Genomic DNA, 8,035 nt, shown 5'->3' on the forward strand with positions numbered 1-8,035 from the left:
GAATGCTAAAGCACATTTGAACAAGCTTGACTGAACTGGAGATGTTTTGTAAAGAAGAATGGTCCAAAATACATTCAGCCAGAATCCAGACTCTCATTGGGAGCTAAAGGAAGTGTTTAGAGGCTGTTATTTCTGCAAAAGGAGGATCTACTATATATTGATATATATATATATATTTATTTTTCTGTTGTGCCCAAATTTATGCATCTGCCCAATTTTGTTTAAAGAATTATTGCAAACTTTCTGTAAATCCTATAAAATTCATTTCACTTCTCAAATATCAGTGTTTGTCTGCTATGTGATATACAAACCCTGGCAAAAATTATGGAATCACCGGCCTCAGAGGATGTTCATTCAGTTGTTTAATTTTGTAGAAAAAAAAGCAGATCACAGACATGACACAAAATTAAAGTCATTTCAAATGGCAACTTTCTGGCTTTAAGAAACACTATAAGAAATCAAGAAAAAAAGATTGTGGCAGTCAGTAACGGTTACTTTTTTAGACCAAGCAGAGGAATATATGGAATCACTCAATTCTGAGGAAAAAATTATGGAATCACCCTGTAAATTTTCATCCCCCAAATTAACACCTGCATCAAATCAGATCTGCTCATTGACATTGACCCTATGTGTCTTTTTGCAAGGAATGTTTTTGCAGTTTTTGCTCTATGGCAAGATGCATTATCATCTTGAAAAATGATTTCATCATCCCCAAACATCCTTTCAATTGTCCAAAATATCAACATAAACTTGTGCATTTATTGATGATGTAATGACAGCCATCTCCCCAGTGCCTTTACCTGACATGCAGCCCCATATCATCAATGACTGTGGAAATTTACATGTTCTCTTCAGGCAGTCATCTTTATAAATCTCATTGGAAAGGCACCAAACAAAAGTTCCAGCATCATCACCTTGCCCAATGCAGATTCGAGATTCATCACTGAATATGACTTTCATCCAGTCATCCACAGTCCACAATTGCTTTTCCTTAGCCCATTGTAACCTTGTTTTTTCTGTTTAGGTGTTAATGATGCCTTTCGTTTAGCTTTTCTGTATGTAAATCCCACTTCCTTTAGGCGGTTTCTTACAGTTCGGTCACAGACGACTCCAGTTTCCTCCCATTCGTTCCTAATTTGTTGTACATTTTTCGATTTTTGAGACATATTGCTTTAAGTTTTCTGTCTTGACGCTTTGATGTCTTCCTTGGTCTACCAGTATGTTTGCCTTTAACAACCTTCCCATGTTGTTTGTATTTGGTCCAGAGTTTAGACACAGCTGACTGTGAACAACCAACATCTTTTGCAATATTGCGTGATGATTTACTCTCTTTTAAGAGTTTGATAATCCTCTCCTTTGTTTCAATTGACATCTCTCGTGTTGGAGCCATGATTCATGTCAGTCCACTTGGTGCAACAGCTCTCCAAGGTGTGTTCACTCCTTTTTAGATGCAGACTAACGAGCAGATCTGATTTGATGCAGGTGTTAGTTTTGGGGATGAAAATTTACAGGGTGATTCCATAATTTTTTCCTCAGAATTGAGTGATTCCGTATTTTTTTCCTTTGCTTGGTCTAAAAAAGTAACCGTTACTGACTGCCACAATCTTTTTTTCTTTATTTCTTATAGTGTTTCTTAAAGCCAGAAAGTTGCCATTTGAAATGACTTTAGTTTTGTGTCATGTCTGTGATCTGCTTTTTTTCTACAAAATTAAACAACTGAATGAACATCCTCCGAGGCCGGTGATTCCATAATTTTTGCCAGGGGTTGTATTTAACTGAAATTGCTGATCCAAACAACCAATGATTTATAAAGGAAAATCATGGAAATCATCAGGGGTGCCCAAACGTTTACATACAACTGTATTTCTTCTGTTTTTCTTGTTGCTTATTGCTGACAAATTATACTGTATTTGTTGTCTTTCTGATGTCTGATTCTTTTTTTTTTTTCTCTGTTTGAGGTGCAGGTCCATCCAGAGATGGGTGTGGTGTCTGTTTCTGTAGCCCTCCTGTCCCGTGTACTGGTAACATTTTCTGTATATTTGTTTTGTGAATTGTTTTGTAAATTGTGTTGGTAGCATGGCCCAAGCAGAGGGTCACCCCTTTGAGTCCGGTCTGCTTGAGGTTTCTTCCTCAAATCATCATAGGGAGTTTTTCCTTACCACTGTCGCCTGTGTGCTTGCTCTGGTGGTTGGTAAGGTTAGGCCTTACTTCTGTGAAGCTGCTTGAGGCAACGTTGTTGTGATTTGGTGCTCTATAAATGAAAATAAATTGAAATTAAATTGACAGAGTACTAAAAGAGTCACGCACACATCGAGGTCATTGCATAGCCACAGACTTACAGAGCTGATGAAGCATAAATCAGGCTTTAGAATTTTAAGGTACCACTCTGCAGCGGACTTAGAAAAAAATGGATTTTGTCCATTTTATACATAAAATGGCTTTTGTCGATTTTATACATATAACAGATTTCGATTATAATGGACAAATTTCACTGGTCCACCTGAATCCATTATATGTGAGTTTTGTTATACACCCATCTGCAATTTCTAATGTTTTGGTGTTGTTAAAAGATGGTTTGAAGATTGAGCACAATCAGATACACCCAAGGCCAGAATTACAAGGCAAGCCTGCAATACTGGCAACCTAACACACTGGGAATCTAACCCCAAACAACTCAGTCCAACTCATATGCTTGCTGCTATACAATACAATACACAGGCCTGGTATTTCTCTGGCCTGAGCCGGACTTCCGGCTTTTGGATTCGGATATATGCAGCGGAGGCGACAGGTGAAGGACGCATTGTAGATATGTAGTGATGTGGAGATGTCTGTCTGGAGTTTATACTTGACATGGACATGTCCTGTCTCTGGCAATCAGCCTGTGAGCAGGACTTATGTCCCTTTTGTGTTTTATTTAACACAATGATGACAGTTTGAGGGGGAGAAAGTGAGTGTGGAAGTGCAGCAGCAGCCAGTGTTTTTTGTTCACATGCGTGCGCGAACGAATCGTCCGTGAAGATAATTTTATTAATTACACAGATGTATAATAAAACAAATGCTGACTGGTTTATGACACAGTTATGACAGAGTTTGAGGGGATGGTCCGCGAATGACATTTAGCGCCGCAAAATATACCCTGTTCTTTGTTTAATAACACAATTTTTCATTGGTCTAGCTCTATGTGATAACCAATCATTGAACGTGTTTTAATGTGGCTCGATCTGTATCAGAACAAAAATCTTTTCTTAGCATTTTGCAGGCGCCTGTTAGACAAAGCGATCAAATTGAAGAAAGAGATTATTTAGTAGATATGATTTTGACCAGTGCAGCCGATTGCCGTAAGTAGTATTTTATGTTTTTTATCTATGTAGTTTGAAGAGGTCTTAGTAAAAGGATTAAGCATCCATGACTAGTGTTCGATAAATTTCAAAATTCAAATTGCTTACGAATTTTGGCATTTCAAAAACAAAATGTTTAGCTCATGTTGTAAGTTAATAACCATTCATTTATTGAAATAATAATTATATTTCACATATTTGAAACTCAGAGCGGATGCGAACCCAACCCTTTTCATTTTCTGCCTTGCTTTTCTTTCCACACTGATGTTCGCTTGAACTGGTCTGTTGAATAAACTATAAAATAATTGCCCCGAAAATATGAGCCTAGCAGCAACAGTGTTCAGTGATGGTAGTATGTAGACAAAACCTGCAGATGTTAGGGGAACCTATGCCCAATTTTGTTTGTGGTTATTTTATTTTTGCTTTAGAAAACTGCATTGTAAAACACAAACCACTTGACCTCAAAAATGGTAATGATTGTTTAAAATCGTTAACAATGGGTGTTCCTGGGAGCTTTCCAAACAGGTTTGAAAAGGCCTAAAATCGCAGTCCCCAGCCTGGGGCTTTGACCCTGGACTTAGGCGGCCCCCAAACCCCTCGACAAATTAGTTTCAGGCTTAGCCATATTGCCTCAATGCCAGCCCTGAATACATTTCTCAAGAGAAGTAATGGTAAATGGACTGCATTTATATAGCGCTTTTCCATCTGCATCGGACAGATTTACAAATAATGCCTCACATTCACCCCGATGTCAGGTTGCTGCTCACTACCTCACTACAATAGGGGATTAAAGACCTTGCACAAGGGTCCTTTGTGATTTTCCAGTCAGGCTGGGATTTGAACCGAGGATCTTCTGGTCTCAAGCCCAACACCTTAACCACTAGACCATCACCTCCCTCAATAGGGAGAGACGCACATAGACTTGATTAGTGGCATTGCATTAGCTTGAGAAAAGTTGGATAAGTGCAGTTGTCCTTGAATTATGTACTGTGAATGCCAGCTGTGAATCCAGATGGTGCCTGTAATGCAGTTGTCAGGTCTGGCAACCGCCATAAAACATCATAGAAGAAGAAGCAGCGTTGTGGCATGAGCAATGGAAAGGTCAGAAAATTGTTTTTGAATATATATGGGCATGTGTGTGTGTGTGTTGATATTTCTGGTCAAGGTGAAAATTTGTCTTGTGGTGCTTCTGCTTTTCTTGCAGGCATTACAAGTGCTGTATTTTGAAAATGTTAACTTTTCCGAAACGGATGTGTTTTATTTCACACAAACCGGTCACTTAAAAGAGAATAACAAGTAGCGTGTATGCAGTGGTGGGCACAGATAACCAAAAAATTAACTTCGATAACAGATAATCAGATAACTGAAAAGTTATCTTTGATAAAGATAAACCGATAAACCACCCAAAAATGTATCAGAAGTTACTCGTACAAATAACCAATAAATTCCAGTATTGTTTCTGGTATATTTGCAACTACTAATAAACTGAATTTGAGTTAACACCACGATCGCTTCTGGAAACATCAAAAGCGACATCAGACCCAAACAATGAACTCACACTTCTATGTTTGAACATGCTGCCCCCTGCTGGAAGTTCTTATTTACTACACATCTTACAGCACAGAGACAAGCTGAGAGCAGCCACAAAACCCAGATCTCTACCAATCATAACACGCCAGTCAGGCAGAGGTCTTGGAAAATAAAGTCATACTGACGTATGTGTTGTGTGGGCCGCTGAAGAGGAGGTACTGCTGGCCCACCACCAGATGGCGCCCTGCCATGCTGGCACCTTTTGGCCTCTGGAGGGCGTACTGGCCTGTTGGCCCGTTTTGGTACCACCAGGTGCGCGCGTCAGGCTGTCATCAGCTGTCATCCACCACCTCATCATCACTCCATAAAAGCCTGGGAAAGACACCATAACTGCCGAGTTGTCAGCTTACCATACAGGTAAACATACTCAGCCGTTTTGTGCCGTACGCACATTCATTGCAGTTATGATTTATATACTTGCAGCTTGTAGCCGGGTTTGTGGGAAGTTTGGAGGAGTTGGCGTCTCCACTCCTCACTTCTTACTTGCTAAGTATAACAATTGACACTGCACGTTTTCCAGTTTTCCTCTGCACTCTGGGAGTATGTGGATTTATTCCTTCAGGAGGATTACTGAGTTTTTGCTGACTGTTTGCTGGATGTAAACACCGTGCATTTACTTTCCCAACAGTATGGCTTGGTGTATAAATAAAATGAATACTGATAGAATAACTCCATTAATGTCAATTCTGTCATTTGTACAAAGTTAAAATATAACGTATATCTTTTAATGTTGAATAATGCACTAATTTTGAGGTTTTGTAACAAACACAGACAGATCGCAAAGGATTCTGGGTAAAAATGCCTCTGCTAAACACTGATTGGTTCAGTCATTCTTTATGTAAACCAACATGTTAATGTGACGTGTGTCGTGTATTGGTGTTTACAGATAAATGTGCTTTTGTAAAATATTCCATTTTTTATTTGTAGAAACAGGCATTTTTACGGAGCCCCTGGAAGTGTCATCGCAAAATGTTTTGCATGTGGAGAGAATGTGCGCTCATTTTATTAGTTTTATTATTTTTATTATTAGTTTTATGATGTGTGCATGTTTTATGATGTAAAATGTGCACTCAATATTGTCTTGACACATAAATGTTGGCTTTACACTGTGCGAGTTTTGGCCCTTTTTCAGATGATTTATCATTCGTGCGAGAATTTTTTGGACCGAGTTTCAGGTTAATCGCACGTCCTGCATCGTGTAGTGTACATGGAGTAACAAGCTATGTTTAACATCTCACGACCACCTCCTGATCGCCGATTGTATGGTCGAATGAAAATCAAACCTGTTTGATATTATTCTGGTCAGCTGTCGTGAGGGTATCCTACTGCTGAAGACCTACAAGCGTCCAACTGCTTGCACTGTGCATGTGCAAACACCACAGAGCTGTCTTGTAATGTTTTTTTTGTTGTTTTTTTTTTGTCGTTTTGTTTTTAAACTTTGATGTCTCCCATCGAGAGTTTTTGTAAATTAAGTTTGAAAAATCTTAACTTGTGATTAAAAATATCATACAGTGTCTGCTCAGCTTCAGGACAAATACTGCCATGAACACTACTGGCCAGTAGATGGCAGTAGAGACCGTGAAAACTTGCCAAAACAAAATTCCCGATAATCCGTGTCTCCTACATTTAAGATGCGTGGAATTTAAGAAATGCAAATACAATAACATCTATAAACCCAGAGAATATATTCACGAGAGTTTTAAGCACTAGAGTTTAATGCTGTTGTCCATGGAGCCTGATCAGAGTGTCTGAAATGCATTTGTCCTGTCGTGAACGCGCTGAGATTACCCTATCCTCCCCATAATGCACTGCTGGGCACAGCATGTCCAAACTAAAACCTTAAAAATTAGCACATTACTTTAAAACTAAAACATATATCTGATATTTTCACTTTATAAAACTTCAGACATGACAGTAATTTTAAATAACTTGTCCAAAATTAGTTTGGTTAAAATTTTTAACCATAAATTAAAAATGTATGCCTCTGGATGACTTGGTTGATATTGCGTGCGTGCGTGTGTGTGAGACCAGTTCTCCTTTGCCTGCAGAGGATAGAGTAGTTCTTCATACAAGCAGCTCTCTTCTGTTTGCAGAGGGTGGAACCATACATCTGTTAGGAAACTTTTATCAGGTAGGTGTTCAACTGATTTTAAATGTTAAAAATGTTTGCTGCTGTTCAGCTTTGTTTACTACGTTATTGGTCTAAAAGTTATCGGACAAAAATTTATCGCAAGATAATTAGTCCCATAATGGTTAATGAAAACATTATCTTCGATAATTATCTGTTATCGTATTATTGGAACTGTGCCCACCACTGGGTGTATGACTGTGTGTTGAGATAGACAGAGAGAGAGAGGCAGGGTTGAGACAGAGATGGAGACAGAGAATGAGAGGTGAAGCATGCAGCAAGAGAACAGATGATTTTGAATGAAAACACAGAAAGCAGTGAACTCGCTGGGTTCAGCCTCAAGTGGACAGTCACCAAACTGCAAGATTTTCCTGAGTATTATGAAAAACTTTTCAACTCGTAAAAATTGAAACCCCAGAAGAGTGTCAGTTGAGTTTGTGGCAAAATCTTTCACAGTGCATACATATAGTTCTTTTGACAATTCATACTCAGAAAGTAGAACTGAAATAACATTTATTACAAGGTGATTAGTTCAAATATTTAAAATTAATCAGAATCAGAAGAAGTTTGCCATTGCCAGTGAACAGGATTCACAGACTAGGAATTTGCTTCGGTACAATGGTGCAACATTAAGAAGAGATAAAATGCTAAGGTAAAATATAACATATGTGTCAAAATAAGATAAAATATAAGATAAAAAAAAAAAGAAATGAAATATGAAAGGCTGTGTGCAACAGAAAAACAGTGCAGTGGGAGGAGTGCAATTAAAAACCAAAGTACATTGTCTAAAGTGACCCATGATAAAATGATAAAGTGACAGAGTTAAGCTTAAGGTGACTGAGTTATGAGGTGTTCATGAGTCTAACGGCAGAGGGGAAGAAACTGTTCTTATGGCGGGAGGTTCTGGTCCGGATGGACCGTAGCCTCCTGCCCGAGGGGAGTGGTTTGAATAGACCGTGTGCAGGGTGAGAAGGGTCTG

This window comes from Thalassophryne amazonica, chromosome 2, assembly GCF_902500255.1.
Source record: "Thalassophryne amazonica chromosome 2, fThaAma1.1, whole genome shotgun sequence".
Classification (NCBI taxonomy): Eukaryota; Metazoa; Chordata; class Actinopteri; order Batrachoidiformes; family Batrachoididae; genus Thalassophryne; species Thalassophryne amazonica.